Source organism: Mesoplodon densirostris, chromosome 11 (assembly GCF_025265405.1).
Source record: "Mesoplodon densirostris isolate mMesDen1 chromosome 11, mMesDen1 primary haplotype, whole genome shotgun sequence".
Classification (NCBI taxonomy): domain Eukaryota; kingdom Metazoa; phylum Chordata; class Mammalia; order Artiodactyla; family Ziphiidae; genus Mesoplodon; species Mesoplodon densirostris.
The window spans coordinates 100,116,903-100,139,885 of NC_082671.1; the positions used below are offsets into that span (position 1 = coordinate 100,116,903).

General features: G+C 35.7%; 1 protein-coding gene across 3 annotated transcripts in view; it reads right to left on the reverse strand.

Annotated features, from left to right (window-relative positions):
• SYT1 (synaptotagmin 1) overlaps nt 1–22,983 on the reverse strand; it is a 566,654-nt gene that overhangs the window by 355,775 nt on the left and 187,896 nt on the right. For all 3 annotated transcript variants that reach the window (XM_060112444.1, XM_060112443.1, XM_060112442.1), the window contains one exon: nt 16,583–16,644. The gene's annotated coding sequence lies outside the window, so the exon portion shown is untranslated. The remainder of the gene's footprint in view (nt 1–16,582; nt 16,645–22,983) is intronic.

The window sequence follows — 22,983 nt, forward strand, 5'->3', positions numbered from 1 at the left end:
ATTATAGGATAAATGGATAAACAATATGTAGCATATACATACAATGAAATATTATTCAGGCTTAAGAAGGATAAAAATGCTAACGTACGCTATAACATGGATGGACCTTGCTAAGTGAAATATGTCAGACACAGAAGGACAAATAACTGCATGATTCCACTTATATGAGATACCTACAGTAGTCAAACTGATAGAGATAGAAAGTAGAATGGTGGTTTCCAGGGGCTGTGGAGAGAGGGGATGGGGAGTTATTGTTTGATGGATATGGAGTTTCAGTTTGGGAAGATGAAAAAGTTCTGGAGGTACATGGTGCTGATGGTTGTACAACAGTGTGAAAGAACTTCATACCACTGAACTGTACCCTTAAAAATGGTTAAAACAGTTAATTTTATATTATGTATATTTTATCACAATTAAAAACAGGTCAAAATAAATGACAAATTTGTATAGGACTAAAGATACAACTCTTGAAAAGAAAACCTTATTGTAATGGAGTGTTTGGGGATGTGGATTAGTCTCACTTTGGTGAGGAAAAATAAGAGAAAAGAAAATTTTCAATAAAACCACCACTGTGACAGATCTGAGGAAAAAAGTCATCAGTTTGGTTCAACGAGCACTGAGCACGAACTCTGGCACAGAGTCTGGGACACAAAGATGATTCGCCTACCACACTCGAGGAGTTCACCCTCTCATGCAGAGAGAAATTCTTCAAACATTGTTTTGGTATAAGTCTGAAGTTTGTCTGTTTAAGAGTATGAGTTTTAGCACTATATAGACTTGAGTCTGCATCTGGCTAAAAAATTATAAGATATGTTACATTAAGAAAGTTAGTTTGCCGCTCAGTTTGCTCGTTTGTGAAATAGGGGAAATTACACGTAAAGTGCTCAGGGGGAAGTAAGTGCTCAGTTAATGCTGACCACCGTTGTCGTCAGTCCTAGGACAGAGGCATGGGCTGGCTTGGCCTCACTGTGCCACTTCCATAACTGTTGATACCAGCACAGAAAGAACACAGCATTTGTTTCATCATTACTAATCATGTTTACATCCAGAGTTAGTTATGATACAAATTGAAAATTGAAATTTAAGCGCTACTTTCTTGATCTGAGTCGTCCCAATAGAATGGTTGCTATAGATGGTTGCGATGGGCTGAAAGTTTGTGTCCCCAAATATCTCCACCCATACCATCTGAGCTCATCATTTCAGGACCTCACACTGTGTAAAATTCCCTCTGTCATTTGCTTTTTGGGTTAACACTATTGTGTGCAGGGCCGGTGGGAATACTTTGAGCTGGTTCCTTTTTTCTTAGTAGCTTCCCTATACCAGCTGCACTGAGGCGTGCTGAGCAAGAGAAAAGTGGGGTTAGGAAATTAGAAGCTGAAACTGCTTTAAAGAAAAGGCATCTCAGGAACATTAGGTGGGAAGCAGAATTACATCAGGAAAAAAGCAAAGGTCAGAAAGATAAGGCAGTATGGAAAGCCAGCTTTACTTATTTTTCAAATTTTGGGCAGGGTCAATTCAGTGTCAGGAGAAATGGAGAAACATTTTGCTGTTGTCCCCCTTTCACTCATGCCATCCCCAATGCTCTAAATACTGTGGCTCAGCGGAGACTGTGGCTTTTCATGGGTTTGTTTGTGCAATGACTCTGAGTAAATATCTATCTCATGAAATAGAAAGAAAACATAATTCTTTCATAGGTGGGAGACTGTTTTTTCTCCATTTCTTTAGCTGTCTCAATAACAAATTTGGCTTTGCCTTTTGTAAACTATATTGACAATTGTTCAAATCTCATCATAATTGGAAACAATGGGCATATTAATAATTACACAGTTATGCAAACCCATCTTTTTCTAGAATTATGTTAATAGGCATAATTCAGATAAGGTTTTAAAAATCTTGCATTCTAGAATACAATGATATTATAAATACTATCACATATAAAATGCTCTAAGACATAATGGGGGGGCATTATGAAAACCTTCTCTAAAATGAGGAAAATGTATTTCAAAGTACAAAAGAGGAGGAAAATTCAAGGCTAAATAATGTTCAAATATTACATACTTAATAAAAAATAAATACTTCCCAGGATATGTTAAAGTGAACATGTCAATGCTACATGCCAAAATAAAATGGATAAGCAAAAACCCTGAGCAACTGGCAAAACTGATAAGAATTATTTTTTACATTTCAGACTTGAAAATTCATATAATACCACTTTGGGGGTCATTGAGTTAGGAAACCAATGCACTTTGGGCATTTGTTTAGAGACTTTCCTTCCTCAGTCTGAAACATTTTGTACCAATTCATAAACATAGGCTTTGCCAGGATACTTTTGAAAGTGGAAAATAAAAACAATAACAGGGTTAAGCAATTCATATTAGCCATAAGGAGACATAAATTGCTCAAATGTACAATGGAGCATATGCTAAACCAGATTTTTTATATTTTAGAATAGGAAAGAAATAAAATTGTGTGTAGTTTATGTAAGGATTAACTTTTAAGGAAAAGGGAAAAATAAGATATTTACCATGAATTACATTCTGGTGATAAATGAATCATTATTACTAAGACTGGGATATACCTATCTTTAGAGGCAGAACAGGATTCGACATGAAAAGGAGAGTGATGTTGGTATTGACACTCCATGTCAGTATTATAAAGGGATTTTTATGATATTTGCAAAAGAATGACAAACAATAAAGCAAATTAAAATGGTAGATATGAAATTTACTAACAACATAGGTGAGGTACTAAAATGAGGAGAAACTCAGTTGATTCCTTAACATGGGGGAAGAAGCAGCAAAATAAGAAGTGCTGTTATCTGAGATTTCCTTGGTGAAAGAATAATTTTGCGATTTCAGTTTTAGATATCACATACAAAATTTTATGTAACTTTTTTAAAGGAAGAGTGTATCATTTTGCTATGCAGTGGCATAAAACTGCCCTTAACTTTACAATGGTGCATGTAATAGCATGTGTTGGGTATAACTTATTTCTGGAAACCTGCTCAGGCTACAGTTGGGTTAGGGTTATTTTCTCTGGAGAAAATGACCCCATTTGTGACCCCAAAGGAAGGCATTTCTTGGTAGGGTAGAAAGCCTTTTTGGTACCCTTCACAACAGGCTGCATGCTGATTTAGCTTACTTGTAGAACCATGAAGACTGTCAAAATGTCTCAAGTCTTACTTTTGACCTGTCTGAAAGGGAGCCATGCTATTGACCTTGTCTAATTTCAGTAGCATTTGCTTTAAGGAGGAAGAGGCCTTCTAGGAGAGGGCTCATGGTAGACTACTACTGTATCGAAACCAAATTTCATCTTGCATTCCGATTTTCTAACCAGCCTTCATTACTCTTCATCCTTTGTACTTTCCTTCATCTTTATTCCTTGCAGACTTGTATGTGGTTTATGATTTTTTAAAAATGCCCCTTTAGGGCCTCCCTGGTGGCGCAAGTGGTTGAGAGTCCGCCTGCCGATGCAGGGGATACGGGTTCGTGCCCCGGTCTGGGAGGATCCCATATGCCGCGGAGCGGCTGGGCCCGTGAGCCATGGCCGCTGAGCCTGCGCGTCCGGAGCCTGTGCTCCGCAAAGGGGGAGGCCACAACAGTGAGAGGCCCGCATACCGCAAAAAAAAAAATAAAATAAAATAAAATAAAATAAAAAAATAAAAAATAAAAAATAAAAATGCCCCTTTAATATTGCCAAGGAGATATCTTTAATAGCAAATATAACAACAGAAGTACTCTCTGCTGATGTTACTGTATTAACTTCTGTAATAAACACTTAAAAAACATGTACTGGAATTCTCATATGAAGCCTATAAAATAGGATTTATTATCTCCATTGTAATATATGAGGACATTGAGGCAGAGGTTAAAGTGTCTTCCTGAGGTCATACAGCAAGTAAGTGGCAGAAAAAGGACCTGAATGCAGTTCCTTCCTCCACTGCCAATGTTCTTAATTACACAAATGAATAATGCAACCCACAGTAATGCCCTGGTGCTGACAAATATGTAAATAAATCTCCATGTTAGAGCAGATCAAAATGAGCATTAATCACTCAGCTGAATCATTTGTTTTAAAGTCTTATTAACTTTAGACTTCACATATCTTTAAAACCATATTGCTGATTTGAAAGCATTTCCCTTCTCTTTTGTAACTATACAACTTATATTTGAGTCATGAAAGATGATAAAATTTTCAGAATAAAATAAAGACTAATTTCAATAAGAGCATCCAAATCAAAGCTTAATGTTTCTAGAAATAAAAAATGGACTGAATTCTATCGACTTCTATTGAATAAGTATAATAGCTAACTTCAATGTAGTACCTACAATCATGAGGTCTACTAAATTGCCCTAAGTCCCATAGCTAATAAGCAGTGGAGCTGGGATTTGAACACAGAGAGTGAGTTTCCAAAGCCATTACAATGCTATAATATGATTAGAGAAGGCTCCTTCTTTAGTGTTCTAGGAAATGCCCTAAGTCACGAAATTTGTTTAGCTTTGCTTTACCATGAATAGTAATGATTGTGGGAAACCCATCATATCCAATGTCCCAAAGAAAGCAACAAAATTCTCAGTCATCTAGTAAATAAATGCATAAAGTAATTCTGACCATGGTTAATCATATGAGAATCTTAAATTACTGTAAGTCAAAGTACTATTATTCTCTTTATAAAATAGACATTCCAGTATTTGTAAGTACTCTAAATATAAGCCACTTGATGGCAGAGGCTGTGCTTTGGTCACTTCTATATCTCTAACACCTGGGATAGTGTAGATGGTAGGCACTCACTAGCAAATATTAAAGGATAATGAATAAAGGGGTACATTTCTAAAGTTTTACCAATGATTTTAAAGGGGACAAGTCCAGATAATAACATAAGCATAAAAATCTAAGAAGCACATACTGTGAACATCCATTTGTTAATTTACAAACAAAAAATAGAGTAAATCTAGTTCTTTCTCTTTAGGTGATCTTTTACACTTATGGCTATCATTCATTTAAATTTTGGTTCTACTTTTTCTATCTAAAGATAGCTGTCTTTAATAATTAAATTCTCCTACCATGGTTTAATTTTAGCATCTGAAGGACAAATAGGCATGATGCAAGCTACTGTTCATTGATGATAAGTGATAAAGTAGTATTATATGTACATCAAGTTTTCTTCATAGACAAATTACATTTTAAAAAGTGATACATTCTTTACTTCCACCTCCTTCCACCATGCCATCATTCATCCAGGAAAATGAAATAGGCTTTGCCTTCACCAGTTGTTAAATGTTTAGTTAAGAGTGATAACTTGAAAAGGGGTAAATCAGAAAGACCTGAGTTCAAATGGTAAAACTGCTGCTTACTAAATTAGGCTATAACTTTATAAGGCTTTCAGTTCTTATTTTCATTATCAATGAACCCATGATAACATAGGAGGAGTACTTTTGATAATCAAATGAAATTTAATTGTATAATTAGTGGAGCATGTGACACAAACTAAGAGCCCAATAAGTGTTCCTTTTCCCTTCCTAACACTCTTCCTTTTTCATAAGAACTCTCTTAGGTCTATGTGTGAGAAAGCTGATCAGGATTAAGGGTAAATTATAAATTCAAGGAAAAGGGAATTTTTTTCTGGATGACCATTATTGTCTAAAACAGACGTCAATCAATAACTTTGATTTCATCAGCAATGGACTGTTGTAAAATGAAATATTGGATTCCCAAAACAGTAAAGTCAAATTTTCACACAAAAGGAACTTGTTCTTTTTACAGTAACATAGTATAAGAGTTTATAAAAGAATGTAATAACATCACTACAGCAATCGAATTAGCTCTCAGAGAGTCTCAGGAAGCAGACTGGACAGATTTTTTTCCCCATCATCTAGATTAAAAAAAGTAGAGAATCAAAGAGGTATTTGCTTAACTTTTGCTGATGGTAGATTGTATGTATGTATTATTGTTATCCAGTAGTAATTTACCTGTGTGATCTTGAAAGTCATCACCTTCCCCAGGACTCTTTGCTATGAGAGGGGGAATTGATGAAGTCAAGATTCAAACTCAGATTCTCTAACTAACTCTCTCTCTCTAATTCTTTCCACTATAAACATCATCCTAGTGAGCCATATCACAATAAAATTTTTGGCAGGTGGAGTAGGCACTGCTATTTAAATAAAATTTTGTTAGAGTTTTGGTTGAACGAAGTTAAAATTTTGAGAATAGGCTTCTTGAACCAATCTGAAACCCTCAGTTTTTCTATAAGCTCTTTCAATTAATATTACAGATAGGAAAAACAGTGGGTGGTTAATGAAGCCAGAATTTTTCTTGATTCTATCACTAGATACAAGAGCTTGGATAAATAACTTGTCTTATCTGACCCTCTATAAATGAGCATATTAAAGGAGGTAATGTCTATAAAGTAAGAACTTTAGACCAGATAGATAAATTTTTTCCCTAGCTCTATGCTACTATTACACACACACACATGTCTATACTTTTTGATTACAGGGACTTAACTACTTCAAATAAAGAGAGGTTGGACTAAATGAAGCTTGAGCAGAGGATTTACAAATAATGTTTATTCTCCAGTGAATCACAAACCCTTTCCTAGTTAAAATCTGCTTTCCATTAGGACCTTTCTTACTGAAAACTTCTTGCTCTATTTGGTGTGCCAGGAAAGCAAGACTGTTAATAATAGTCATGCCCTGAGTGAGAACATCAAATCCCAATAGTATTTAAAGAGGTTTAGTAAATCTAGGGTAATGTGAATAGTTTTTCAGAAGCATGCTTGAGCACCTGAATTTTTAAAATGTATCCTCTTTGTTATTATTTTCCAGTCTGTTTAGAGTCTATAAAGAGCTGACCCACTGAGTTCTTGAAAGCACCACCAAGTGTTCAGCAACTGAGAGGAAAATTATTAATATAAAATACAATATCCAATGGTCCTCTTTCCTTATTTTCCTTATCTTTCTTAAGCAAAAAAAGTTTTTGTGAAATATAAGTGCAATGTGCTCTAAAGATCTGTAGCAATATTTTAATCACCAAATCATTAAAAAAATTTTTTTAATATATATATTTTGATGTGGACCATTTTTAAAGTCTTTATTGAATTCGTTACAATATTGCATTTGTTTTATATTTTGGTTTTTAGGCCCTGAGGCATGTGGGACCTTAGCTCCCTGACCAGGGATAGAACCCACACCCCCTGCATTGGAAGGTGAAGTCTTAACCACTGGACCACCAGGGAAGTCCCCACCAAATCATTCTTAAGCTATGGGCTCTGAAGCAAAATTATAGGAGGTCTGTATGGCTTTCCTATGCTAAACATCTTTCATTTGTAAGGTTTGATTCAAATAAAAGTTGTAAAAGCTCATTTACTAGTCATGGGTGTATAATACAAGCATGTATTCAACAGATAAAGACAAGAAAAATAGTCACCTTATATCATGCTTTACTCCATGCACTGACACCCTTAACTCATGAACTCTTTGGAGGTTAAGACATATATTAACACATATTTGACAACATCATTTTAATTCAGATTATTTCTCTTCAAAAATATTTTATAAAATTTTAAAGAAATAAACTATATATTTTTTATGATTCAGGCTTAAATTGAGTCATTTTTTCTGAGGAAGGAAGGAACCAAAGAAAGAAGGAAGGATCCAGTGTGGGTGGAGACAAGATGGCGAAGTAGAAAGACATGAGCTCACCTCTTGTATCAGAAACACCCAAATCACAACTAACTGCTGAACAACCGTTGACAAAAAAATGCTGGAACCTACCAGAAAGGATACCCTACATCCTAAGACAAAGGAGACGCCTCAGCAAGACAGTAGGAAGGGTGTAATCATGACAAAATCCAATCCCATACCTGGGGGGTGGGCAACTCACAAACTGGAAAATAATTAAACCACAGAAGTTCTCTGACAGGAGTGAAAGTTCTGAGCACCACGAAAGGCACCCCAGCCTATGGGTCTGGCAATGGGAGAAGGAGCCCCCAGAGAATGTGGCTTTGAAGGCCAGCAGGGTAAGATTTCAGGAATTCCACAGGATTGGGGGAAAGAGAAACTCTACTCTTGGAGGGTGCACACAGGGTCTTGTGAGCACCAGGACCCAGAGAAAAAAGTGGTGACCTCATAAGAGACAGGACCAGACCTACCTGCTAGTATTGGAGGGTCTCCTGTGGAGGTGGGGGTGGCTCTGGCACAGTGTGGGGACAAGGACGCTGGTGGCAGTAGTTCTGGGGAGTACTCCTTGGCACGAGCCCTCCTAGAGGCCACCCCTTCTCACCAAGACCTGTCCCCACCCAACAGCCTGTAGGCTCCAGTGCTGGGATGCCTCAGGCCAAACAACCAACAGGGCAGAAACACAGCCCTACCCTTCATCAGACAGGCTGCTTGAAGTCTTCCTGAGCATACAGCTGCCCAATAAACACCCCATGATATGGCCCTGCCTGCTGGAGGGACAGACCCAGCTCCACCCACTGGGGGGCAGACAGCAGAAGCATGAAGAAATACAACCCTGCAGAATGGAAACTGCAATCAGAAAGTTAGTTAGACAAAATGAGACAGCCGAGGAATATGTCCCAGAGGAAGGAACAAGATAAAACCTCAGAAGGGCAGCTAAGTGAAGTGGAGATAGGCAACCTACCTGAAACAGATTCAGAGTTATGATAGTAAAGATGATCTAAGATCTCGAAAAAGAATGAAGGCACAGATTGAGAAGATGCAAGAAATGTCTAACAAAGAACTAGAAGATACAAAGAACAAACAAACAGGGATGAACAATACAATAACTGAAATGAAGAATACACTAGAAGGCATCAATAGCAGAATAACTGAGGCAGAAGAATGGATAAGTGACCTGGAAGACAGAATGGTGGAAATCACTGCTGCAGAACAGAATAAACATAAAAGAATGAAAAGAAATGAGGACAGTCTAAGAGGCCTCTGGGACAACATTAAATGCACCAACATTTGCATTATAGGGGTCTCAGAAGGAGAAGAGAGAGAGAAAAGACCTGAGAAAATATTTGAAGAGATAATAGCTGAAACTTTCCTAACATGGGAAGAATAACAGTCACCCAAGTCCAGGAAGCCAAGAGTCCCTGATAGAATAAACCCAAGGAAAAACATGCCGAGACACATAGGAATCAAATTGACAAAAGTTAAAGACAAAGTATTAAAAGCAACAAGGGAAAAGCACAAACATACAAGGGAATCCCCATACGATCATCAGCTGATTTCTTGGCAGAAACTCTGCAGACCAGAAGGCAATGCATGAAATATTTAAAGTGATAAAAGGGAAGAATCTACAACCAAGAATACTCTACCTAGCAAGGCTCTCCTTCAGATTCGACAGATAAATCAAAAGCTTTACAGACAAGCAAAAGCTAAGAGAATTCCTCACTACCCAACCAGCTTTGCAACTAATGCTAAAGGAACTTCTCTAGGCAGAAAAGAAAAGGCCACAATTAGAAACAAGAAAATTACGAATGGAAAAGCTCACTGGTAAAGGCAGATATATAGTAAAGGTAGGAAATCATTTTCACACGAATATGATATCAAAACCAGCAACTGTGAGAAGAGGAGAAAACAAATGCAGGATATTGGAAATGCATTTGAAATTAAAAGACCAGCAACTTAAAAACAATCTTGTTTATATGTAGACTACTATAGCAGAACCTCATGGTAACCACAAGCTGAAAATCTACAATAGGTACACACACAAAAAAGAAAAAAGAATCCAAACACAACACTAAGGTTAGTCCTCAAATCACAAAAGAAGAGAACAAAGGAGGAAGGGAAGAAAAAAGACCTACAAAAACAAATCCAAAACAATTAACAAAGTGGCAATAAGAACATACATATCAATAATTACCTTAAACATAAACAAATTAAATGTTCCAACCAAAAGACATAGACTGGCTGAATGGATACAAAAACAAGTCCCGTATACATGTTGTCTATAAGACACCCACTTCAGACCTAGGAACACATACAGACTGAAAGTGAGGGGATGGAAAAAGCCTTTCCATGCAAGTAGAAATCAAAAGAAAGCTGGAGTAGCAATACTCATATCAGACAAAGTAGACTTTAGACTTTAAAATAAAGACTGTTACAAGAGACAAAGAAGGACACCACATAATGATCAAGGGATCAATCCAAGAAGAAGATAGAACAATTGTAAATATATATGCACCCAACATAGCATTTGCCTAATATATTGAGGTGCTCCTAACAGCCATAAAAAAGAAATTGACAGCAACACAATAATAATGGGGGACTCTAACACCCCACTTTCATCAATGGACAGATCATCCAGACAGAAAATCATTAAGGAAACACAGGCCTTAAATGACACATTAGACCAGATGGATTAACTGATATTTATAGATCATTCCATCCAAAAGCAGCAGGATATATATTCTTCTCAAGTGCACATGGAACATTATCCAAGATTGATCACACGCTGGGCCAAAAAGCGAGCCTTGGTAAATTTAAGAAAATTGAAACCATATCAAGCATCTTTTCTGACCACAACACTATGAGATTCGAAATCAACTACAAGGAAAAAAAAACTGTAAAAAATACAAACATGTGGAGGCTAAACAATATGCTACTAAATAACCAAGGGATCACTGAAGAAATCAGAGGAAATAAAAAAATACCTAGAGACAAATGAAAATGAAAGCACGAAGACCCAAAACATATGGGACACAGCAAAAGCAGTTCTAAGAGGGAAGTTTATAGCAATACAATCTTACTTCAGGAAACAAGAAAAACCTCAAATAAACAACTTAACCTTACACTTAAAGCAACTAGAGAAAGGAGAACAAAGAAACCCAAAGTTAGTAGAAGGAAAGAAATCATAAAGATCGGAGCAGAAGTCAATGAAATAGAGATGAAGAAAACAATAGAAAAGATCAATGAAATTAAAAGCTAGTTCTTTGAGAAGATAAACAAGATTGATAAACCTTTAGCCAGACTCATTAAGAAAAAGAGGGAGAGACCTCAAAACAATAGAATTAGAAATGAAAAAGGAAAAGTTATGACACCACAGAAATAAAGAATCATAAGAGACTACTACAAGCAACTATATCCCAATAAAAGGAAAACCTAGAAGAAATGGACAAATTCTTGGAAAGGTATAACCTTCCAAGAGTGAACCAGGAATAAATAGAAAATATGAACAGACCAATCACAAGTAATGATATTGAAACTGTAATTAAAAATCTTCCAACAAACAGAAGTCCAAGACCAGATGGCTCCGCAGGTGAATTCTATCAAACACTTAGAGAAGAGTTAACACCTATCCTTCTGAAACTATTCCAAAAAATTGCAGGGGAAGGAACACTCCCAAATTCATTCTATGAGGCCACCATCACCCTGATACCAAATCCAGACAAAGATACCACAGAAAATAAAATTACAGGCCAATATCACTGATGATCATAGACACAAAAACCTTCAACAAAATACTAGCAAACGAAATCCAACAATACGTTAAAAGAATCATGCACCATGATCAAGTGGGATTTATCCCAGGAATGCAAGGATTCTTCAATATATGCAAATCAGTCAATATGATACACCACATTAACAAATTGAAGAAGAAAAACCATATGATCATCTCAATAGATGCAGAAAAAGCTTTTGACAAAATTCAACACCCATTTATGGTAGAAAACTCTCCACAAACAGGGCATAGAGGGAACCTACCTCAACATAATAAAGGCCATATATGACAAACTTACAGCTAACATAATGCTCAATGGTGAAAAACTGAAAGCATTTCCTCTAAGATCAGGAACAAGACAAAGATGTCCACTATCACCACTTTTATTCAACATAGTTTTGGAAGCCCTAGCCACAGTAATCAGAGAATAAAAAGAAATAAAGGGAATCCAAATTGGAAAAGAAGAAATAAAACTGTCAGTGTTTGCAGGTGACATAGAAAATCCTATAGATGCTACTAGAAAACTACTAGACTCATCAATGAATTCGGTAATGCAGGATATAAAATAAATACATAGAAGTCTATTGCATTTCTATACACTAACAACAGTAGTTCAGAAAGAGAAATTAAAGAAGCAATACCATTTACCATTACATCAAAAGAATAAAATACCTAGGAATAAGCCTACCTAAGGAGGCAAAAGATATGTACTCTGAAAATGTTAATATGCTGATGAAAGAAATCGAAGATGACATAAACAGATGGAAGGATATATCATGTTCTTCGATTGGAAGAATCAAAACTGTCAAAATGACTATACTACCCAAGGCAATCTACAGATTCCATGCAATCCCTATCAAATTACCAATGGCATTTTTCACACAACGAGAACAAAAAATCTTAAAATTTGTATGGAGACACAAAAGACCCTGAATAGCGAAAGCAATCTTGAGAAAGAAAAATGGAGCTGGAAGAATCAGGGTCCTGGACTTCAGAATATACTACAAAGCTACAGTCATGAAAACAGTATGGTACTGGCACAAAAAGAGAACTACAGATCAATGGAGCAGGATAGACAGTCCAGAGATAAACCCATGCACCTGTGGTCAATTAATCTGTGACCAAGAAGGCAAGGATATACAATGGAGAAAAGACAGTCTCTTCAATAAATGGTGCTGGAAATGTTGGACAGCTACACGTAAAAAAATGTAATTAGAACATTCTTCAATACCATACACAAAAACAAATTCAAACTGGATTAAAGACCTAAATATAGGACCAACTACTATCAAACTCTTAGAGAAACATAAAGGCAGAGCACTCTTTGACATAAATCACAGCAAGATCCTTTTTGATCCACCTCCTAGAGAAATGGAAATAAAGACAAAAATAAACACATGGGACCTAATGAAACTTAAAATCTTTTTCACAGCAAAGGAAACCAGAAAGAAAACGAAAAGACCATCCACAGAAAGGGAGAAAATATTTGCAAATGATGTAACCGACAAGGGATTAATCTCTAAAAGTTACAAACATCTCATGTGGCTTAATATTAAAGAAAAAATTTAAAAAATGGGCAGAAGACCTAAATAAACATTTCTCCAAAGTAGACATACAGATGGCCAAAAAGCACACAATAAGATGCTCAACATCGCTAATTATTAGAGAAATGTAAATCAAAACTACAATGAGTATCACCTCACAATGGTCAGAATGGCCATCATCAAAAAGTCTACAAACAATAAATGCTGGAGAGGGTGTGGAGAAAAGGGAACCCTCATATGCTGTTGATGGGAATGTAAACTGGTACAGCCTCTATGGAGAACATTATGGAAGATCCTTAAGAAACTAAAAATAGAGCTACCATACGATCTAGCAATCCCACTCCTGGGCATGTATCTGGAGAAAACCATGGTTTGAAAGGATACATGAACCCCAATGTTCATTGCAGCACTATTTACAATAGTCAGGACATGGAAGCAACCTAAATGTCCATTGACAGATGAATGGATAAAGAAGATGTGGTACATATATACAATGGAATATGACTCAGCCATTACAAAGAATGAAATAATGGCATTTGCAGCAACATGGATGGACCTGGAGATTATCATACTAAGGGAAGTAAGACAAAGACAACTATCATATGATACTGCTTATATGGGGAATCTTAAAAAAATGATACAATTGAACTTATTTACACAACAGAAACAGTCTCACAGACTTAGAGAAGGAACTTATGGTTACCGGGGGGAAAGGATGACGGGGGAGGGATCAATATGGAGTTTGGGATTGACATGTACACACTGCTATGTTTAAAATAGGTGACCAACAAGACCTACTGTAATGCAAGGGAACTCTGCTCAATATTCTGCAGTAACTTAAATGGGAAAAGAAGTTGAAAAAGAATAGATACATGTGTATGTATAACTGAATCACTCTGCTGTACACCTAAAACTAACACAACATTGTTCATCAACTCTACTCCAATATAAAATAAAAATTAAAAACAAACAGAAGGATTAGGGCATAAGAATTCTGGAACCACTGAATCAGATGACATGTATCTTAAAAAGAGTCACTTTTTCCTTACAATTATTTATGAGTAGTTTAACATGTTGTTGTTAAATAAAAGACAATTAAAGACTGAAGGGAAAAACTGCCCCATACCACAAAATGCACCAAGAAAAGGCATGATTTTTTTCTTGGAAACATACATTATTTTCCCTAGGATTATTCCAAACGAGCAAAAGATGTCATCACTTGTATCAGGTCCTTCCAAAGTATGCCCTACTAAATCCTATTGAAAATTACATTTCAAATCAAATCACTTATATAAGTCGCACTGAATAACAGACCAAATAAGTTATAGATTAATCAGATCAGATAAAAAGCCATTGATAGCTTTTCACAATAAAATTATAAGAAGATGCCTAAGAAATTGTGAGAGGCTAGGGTAGGTATTATCTGGCTCTTGTATAAAGACCTTAAAACAAATATGCATGGTTCTTTCATTTAAAAATCCAACCTTTGGGCCTCCCTGGTGGCACAGTGGTTGAGAGTCCGCCTGCCGATGCAGGGGATATGGGTTCGTGCCCCGGTCTGGGAGGAGCCCATATGCCGCGGAGCGGCTGGGCCCGTGAGCCATGGCCGCTGAGCCTGCGCGTCCGGAGCCTGTGCTCCGCAACGGGAGAGGCCACAACAGTGAGAGGCCCGTGTACCGCAAAAAAAAAAAAAAAAAAAAAAAAATCCAACCTTTTCCCCAATAAGTAATGTAAGGAATTGAAATTATGTTTAAAAACTGACTTATTTACATACAAACAAAACTTAAAGGGAAGCTAGACTTCTTGTGGGACAATTTCTTTTTTTTTTTTTTAATTTAATTTATTTGGTTGCACTGGGTCTTAGTTGTGGCAGCGGGCTCCTTAGCTGTGGCATGCGAACTCTTAGTTGTGGCATACATGTAGGATCTAGTTCCCTGACCAGGGATCGAACCCGAGCCCCCTGCATTGGGAGCGTGGAGTCTTATCCACTGCGCCACCAGGGAAGTCCCATTTGAGGGACCATTTCTAGGTGTAATGTTTTGGCTGAATTACTTAGTTGACTTTCTCTGGTCAGTTAAGATGTTGGCAATAAAACATGTCAAAAAGAAATTGCCCATTTATTTCATATTCTGCAATTCACTCAAGTTGGCAGCCCCCCCCCTTTTTTTTAAGCATGATAGAAAAATCTAATTCTTAAATTATCCTTCTTATACCCAAGATGATGTAAACATATTATGTCACCTCAGAAAAGCAATTCACATATTTGGAGTTTCTTTTTTAAAACAAGGAACAGTTTTCGAAAGTTCTGAAGTTTGATTTTTATAAATCTCTGATTAAAGCTGAAAGTGTATAGCCATCAATAACCACAGCAAAAAGTGAAGTAAAGTACTTTGTATAAAGTGAGGCGGCACAGGGATAATATTCAGATATGTAAGTAAAAGAAAATCCTTTTCTTCCTGCTTCTCTCACACTTCAAAAGTAAAATAAGTTTAAGAGAAATTGCATTTATATCACCATTACCATGATTCATTATATTTAATCATTTAATGCATGAATCACATCTTAAAGTTCTTTGGGTGCTAGAAAATCTTATTATGTAAGTGTAATTTGTATATATCCTAGAAAAATTATTCATGAATTTCTTTTTTTATATCACACTTATAGCCTTTCCATTGGACTTTATTCTATTTTGATATATATCAAGATATAGATCTATCATTTTGCTAATTCACTACACTTTACTTCATCATTTCTGTTTTAAATTTTAGAGAAGTGCATTTGCAAACTCATTTCAAAACTACCATGGTATTAAAAGTGATATACCAGGGGTCACCAAAGTGGATTTTGCTTTCCTATATTTATTTTACTATTTTTTGATATTCACATATTCAAAATTTATAATTGTTTACATTATATGTAATTGTTTACATCTAGGAAATCATTACAATATTACTAGTTTTACCAGAAAGAATGATATCAAGAATGCACTTAATTTTGTTTAATAAAAATATATTTAGGAAAGCAATTATTACTAACAAATAACAGCTATGTAAGGAAATGCATGTCATAATTAAGTTGTGAGAAGATTGGAAAGAAATGTACTAATGAGATTAAGCTCTGTTTTAATGCCTGCAGTTGGTTGCCATTTTTTAATACTTGTAATTTAATGACTATAAACAAACCAAGCGTATTGATTCTGCTTAAAATTTTGTTCAAAGTGCAAAAAAATTTGTATCACATACAGAGAACGTGAGGTACTTTGATTAAATTTTACTTACTGTTTTTCTTCTATAGAAATTAAAATGATATGATGCTAGTCAAAAGATATGATGGAATCGACATAAACATTTTCTGCCACATATATGTATCACAAGGATTACCCTGGCCTCTTATCTAAGAGGATTATAGGATAAATGATTTTCAGTCTGCTCCAGTAAACTGAAATTGAGTTTTAGAAGGCTCCATTTACTTAGTATGTTAGTTGCTTATCTTAGAAAATAGAAAGGTGAATATTTCTATAAAAGAAATTTGTAAGGTCTTCTAATTTTATAGAAGCTCTAGTATAATCACTGTCTCATTAAAGTACTTACTGTTCCTTAGGAATTCTGGGGTATTTTGTTCTTTGTTTTCTTTCTTTCAGGTATTTTTTTTCCTAAAAGGAAACAATATGCACAATGGTTAGGTGAGTACACATAGTTCAGAATCATTTCATATTGTCATGAATTATAACTGATTCATTTTATTATTTAATACTTCTACTTAAACATCTTGCACTATATACATCCAAATACAATACAATATCATGTATATACTTAGTAGATATAGTACAAGATAGACAGATAGGGATTTTAAAGTTGAAGATTTAGAGATCAAGGTTCTGTGCATAGTTTATACACTGATTTTGTGGAAGTTCATTATGCTCCCTACATTATAGTTTTTCCATTTGAAAACTGAGATATTACTAAGTTAGGCAGACATTGTTAGAGAATATTGCATTATTTATTCATTAAAAAGGAATCATACAATTATTAGTCAATTAAATGCCTGTTGCTATATTGAACACTTCAATATATTCTACATATTTGCCTATTTTTGGAGCCATATCAAGGTTCGGATATAACCTAAAACTATTTTAGTGTGTGTGTATGTGTATAAGTACATATACATACATTTATACACACATATACTATATATATAATATATGCACACATATATATAAAATCCCATCAGGGATAAAGAGAAAAATAATCTCACATCATCACAGAGAGCAGTACCACTTTCAGTTTAGAGAATAAGAAAATTAAATCCTTCCCGAGAGTCAATATCAGGAACTGCTTTAATGTTATAATGATATCAAGAATTTCTGATTTGGTTTGATAAGTTAGCTACTCACAAATGAAAAATTTCACAGTGCTAGAGATAAGTACCTTTTTATTGTAAGTTCTCATCAGTTTTGGTCATCAAAAAATTTAAGTGGAATGAAAATCAAGAAGGAATGAAATATTTAAAAATAGGTTGATAATAGGCACGTTACTCTGTTTAAAGAGTTCTCACAGTGTCTATTTTCAACAAAAGTACAAAAATATTATAATGAAAGCAGCTCTGGTGATTGGCTTACATAGGTACTCAGTGGAAAAGATGTGAAGTGACAGCTGTATTTCCAAAGCTACATTTACTGCATCTGTTCAATGGTTAAGACTCCAAGGTCTCCTTTCATTTTAGTCCTGCTTGAAACTCAACTGTTTTCTAGCAAAATCCACTAAAAAGAGCAATGTAAAAATGCACCTTAGATTTACCTGCCTGCCTCTTAAAATCAATTTGGATAAGAGCCACAATCAATTTTAGATAAGATTTCCATACATAGTTTCTGCTTATGGACACTTTTCTTACTAAAACAAAAGCTACAACAGAATTCTATGGACGTACATATTAAGGTAACAGAGTGGCATAAAGCTTTTATATGAAATACAGGGACAAAAATATGTTAGAAAAAACAAAGGCTTTCTACTAAAAAACTAAGAGAATACTTGACATTATACATATTGCATGTTATTACTAACCAAGGGACAGGCTTCCCAAAAGGATGCAATGAAAGGATTAAACAGTTTTTGTGACTTATGAGCCATCTGCAGGGATTTGGTTTCATTTTGGTTTTGCATGCATATCTATCACAAGGATGAATGGGCAAGCCTGTTCTACTGTAGGGAACAGACAACTATTTTATTTTTAATCTATGTGCTGAATATGGACGTGCATAGTATTTTTCTGGTAGCTAATTTGTCTCTTGCACGTATAAACATCTCTCTTTTAGAGGGAAAACGTGAAAATAACACGGGATGACTCTGCACCTCCCGTCAACCATCTGGTTTTTCAGTAGTGTAATTGCTATCAGTAGGTCTGACTCAGTTTCCTGGTACGTGGTACTTTTGCCTGTTTTTACAATACTTAAAAAACAAAAACAAAATGAATCTGTTTAGGTAGGTAGGTTCACACAATTTTCACAAAACATGATATGTATTCATAGTCAGTAAAACCGATGGCTCTTTCATGTTCTTTTTATCTAGTTTTAGAAGCAAGCCTGACATGGACAAAAAAGAAAATTGTCTGAGACTTAGGTATCACTATTGCTCAACAGTGGCTAGAAATTGCTGTAGAAACCCTGTAGCCCTAATCATAATTTTATTTACAGAACTAAGCAAAACACTGCATGCTTTAGGCATCATAAATACTACAGATCAGTGTTCCTTGTTTTTTTTTGTGGGGGGAGGGAACTACCTGTATTCATTTTAATGCTAGACATTTAAAGATGCACAGCTTTTTTTAAAATAGGGGACTTAGATTAAAAAATGACAAATAACTAATATTTACATCCAAACTTTAAAAAATATCGCCAGTATTTCATTTTGATGAAAACATTGATTTTAACTAAGCATTCACTAACACATCATTGAGCTAAATATTTATTTAGGGTTGGATTTAAAGTCTGCACTGTGAATCTGTGCAACACGGCTACTTCTAAACGTTATCCCTTGACTGGAATGGCAACAGAGTCTCTATTCCAAGTTTTAAATTTCAAAACTGCAAAATGTTGCTAAACTCAGAGTTCTCTTTACTGTCTCCTACTGAAATGCCAAAACTTGTGTCACAACAGGGTTTCAAAGTTGTTGTGCCATTTCTGGCACAGATAACATTATTCCTAAGGGATTTTGTTAGACAGCTTTTGGCTTAAACTGCTATTCTTGGAACAGTAGTCAGCAAGCAGAAATCACTTTAAAAAGAGACACTATCCAGGTCATTAGTGACTGAATGCAAGCTTTTAAACAAAAAAGTAAAGCACAGCATGACAATTAAATGGCTTACATGATTCTAGATTAGATCCTGGACCAATGGGAAAAAACAATTAGCCATTAAGAACATTATTGTGAGAGTGGATGAAATTTGAATGTGGACTATGCATTAGATAATGGTATTACATCAACGATAAATTGCCTGTGTTTGATTCTTGTTCTGTGTAATGTAAGAGAATGTCCTGTACTCAGGAAATACACTGATATATATGCTGAAGTATTTAGGATAAGTCACACCATGTTTCCAACTTATTCTCAAATGGTTTATGAACTGCGTATATACACACACATATGTAACGTACATAATATGAAGAATATATATGTATATATATGTATATCATTTTTTATGAGACAGAAAGAGAAACTGATATATAGGATAAAATGTAAACAGTTGGTTAATCAGGTAAAGGGAATATGAGAAGTTTCTGTCCTATTCTTGCAATGCTTTATGAGAGTTTGAAATAGCAAAACAAACATGACCAAAAAAGAGAATCTAAAACTATCTTTAAAAAAAATTAAATAGATATAAAATGCCATTTTTCAGTATTTCTACAAAACATTACACTGAACTGTGGCTATTCTTATTTTGATCATTAAGCACAAGATGGTTTTATTCTGTCTATAGCTACAAAAGATAAGACAATGACATTTATCTGGGTAACTATTAGAGACTATTAGGTGGTAAAAGAAAAATATTCCATCAAGTAATAGAGTAAACAAACAAATGTTCTGTAACTAAATGCAATCACTATAGTTGCCGGTAGGAACAGTAAATAAGGCAATAACACAGAATATGGACTTTCCTTCAAAGGAAGGGAGAAGGCCAAAAGATTGTACCTCATATTAGAGGAAAAACCATTTTCCATGTTTTGTGTCTAACCATTCACAGTCACTTAAGAGGCTTAAGTCTAACAAGGCTGTCCTCATTACAATAGAAGCAAATATTTACCAACAAAGAATGCAATGGGTGGGTGGGGGCAAGGATGAAGGGTTTGCTTAGTTTTTTGATGTGACACGTTATTATACAAGTCAAAACATACTATAAAACAGCTGTTGGCAGTCAGAGTTATAACAAATCACATACTGGGTTCAACCATGTTTAACATTTTCATTATACTCAAAATAATTATTTTAGAATGGAGGCCTGATAATGAGGCAGAATGGCACTGAGCCAGGAGAGAGCCAGTTTGTACCTTGAAAAGGAGGATGGGAATTAATTAAATGAAAAGCTTGGGAAAGTTAATTGGGACTGAGTGAAGATAAGGCCGCTATCAATACATGAAGAAATAAAATAATTTTTAAAAAAGGTATAGCAGAAAGCCACCATGGGCACAGCAAAGGGAGAAGAAACCCGAAGAAACATGAGCCACAGGACCAGAATTATGCCTCGGGGAGCCTCTGTTGGCCTTCAGCTCCTAGAATTGTTCCTATCACACAAATAAATGTTTGTTGAATGAATAACATTGAATATTGATAAAAGTAAAATTAAGTATCATATAATCCTAGTCTGCCTCTGTCTTATCTAGTATGTGACTTTAGGCAAATCCCTTAATCTATTTTAACCTCAATGTCATCAGCCATGAGAGTGTGGAAAAAGGTGATTCTCTAAGGTGCCTTCCATTTCTAAATATTTCTGTATGTGGTTCTGTTTATTAAAATGAGTAACTGCGAACCTTTTTGTAGAAGAGAATAGCCAGATATGAGTTTTAAATGAAAACAAATGGAGGGTGGAAAAGAAAAGATGAATAAAAGAGCAATGCATTGATTCAAGTAATGGGAAATAAATCCCATCGAAAGAGACTTTAATATAGAAGAGAGAATGCAAAATGTGCTTTATGGCTTTGGCATGTGTGAAGTGACATTTACATATACTACAGATAGAAGCAGATGTAGAAATCTTTATCTTTTTATTATTATTGTGACACTACACACTCTCTGCTTCCACATCTAGAGTTCCCAAGTGAATAGAAATGAAAAGTGTTCAAAAGAAGCCATGAAATGGCAGGAGTTTATAGGAATATTCTGTTACTACATGGTCATAGAATTGTTACTGTCCATCTTAGAGAAGAGAAAGCTGAAGAAAGTCTTAGGATCTATATTTAATTCCATGAAGAGCTATTTAATTCAAGACCCACCAGGCACAGTTGCAGATACCTCCATGATGCCTTTGATGATCAACAATGGCTTCCTGCTCTTTACAATAGCCAAGACATGGAAACAACCTAAGTGTCCAGCAATAGATGAATGGATAAAGAAGATGTGATAGATAGATATACACACATACACACACACACACAAACACACACACAATGGAATACTACTCAGCCATAAAAAAGAATGAAATAGGGCTTCCCTGGTGGCGCAGTGGTTGAGAGTCCGCCTGCCGATGCAGGGGACACGGGCTCGTGCCCTGGTCTGCGAAGATCCCACATGCCGCGGAGTGGTTGGGCCCGTGAGCCATGGCCGTTGAGCCTGCGCATCCGGAGCCTGTGCTCCGCAACGGGAGAGGCCACAACAGTGAGAGGCCCACATACCGCAAAAAAAAAAAAATAAAATAAAAAAGTAAAAGAATGAAATAATGCAGCAACATGGATGGACCTAGAGATGACCATACTAAGTGAAGCAAGTCAGACAGAGAAAGACAAATACCATATGACATCATTTATATGTGGAATCTGAAATATGACACAAATGAACCTATCTGTGAAAAAGAAACAGACTCACAAACATAGAGAACAGACTTGTGGTTGCCAAGGGGGAGGGTGGTAAGGGAGGAATGGATTGGGAGTTTGGGATTAACAAATGCAAACTATTATATTTATGTATAACTGATCACTTTACTGTATAGCAGAAACTAACACAACATTGTAAATCAACTATACTTCAATAAAACAAATTGAAAAAAAACCCCACTAGCTTCCTCATGTTTTCTTTCCTACAAGCTTGTGGAGCACTTACATTCAGTAACACATAACTTAGCCCTTACTTATATATGATCTCATTACTTTCCCCAGTCCCATCTATGCTGAGTTTGAATTGACTACTAGGGGAGGCATGTGCTATGCATTTGTGTTTCCCTACAATAAGGTGGTACTTAAAATGAGTAAATGCATGGTAAATACTCATCTGTTGATGGAGATGGGCAGAGTATATTTTGAGCTCAGAAAATGTACTGGAATACTGATTGGCAGATACCAAAGAATGACTTCTTGGCCATTAACCATGGTTGGTGATCCTGGGACTTCTGTGGATCCCCTAGCTTGCTTTCTTATCAGCACCTATTCCTCTTGGCATTTTTGGGAAGAAAGGCCAAGGACCTATTATAGGGGGATGAAAGGTATACTGTTCTTTAACTAGAAAGACCTAGTCAAATAGCCTGAAAGGCACCTGAATCTATGACTTGAAATTAGTTTGCCAATTCAGTCTGATCTATCGGAGAGGTGAGAGGGGCCACTTTCCCAGCTTTGTCAGAGGAGAGCAGAATGTTTCTTATGGTTCTATGTTCAAATCAAGACCACTGATGGTGATACCACTATAAGAAAGCTGGAGGGTCGTTGATGGCAGAATTAGTGTCTCTGTGGGCAGCCAGGGGTACAAAAGAGGAGGAAGGCACAAGGGAAAGAGAACACAAATGAACTGGACTA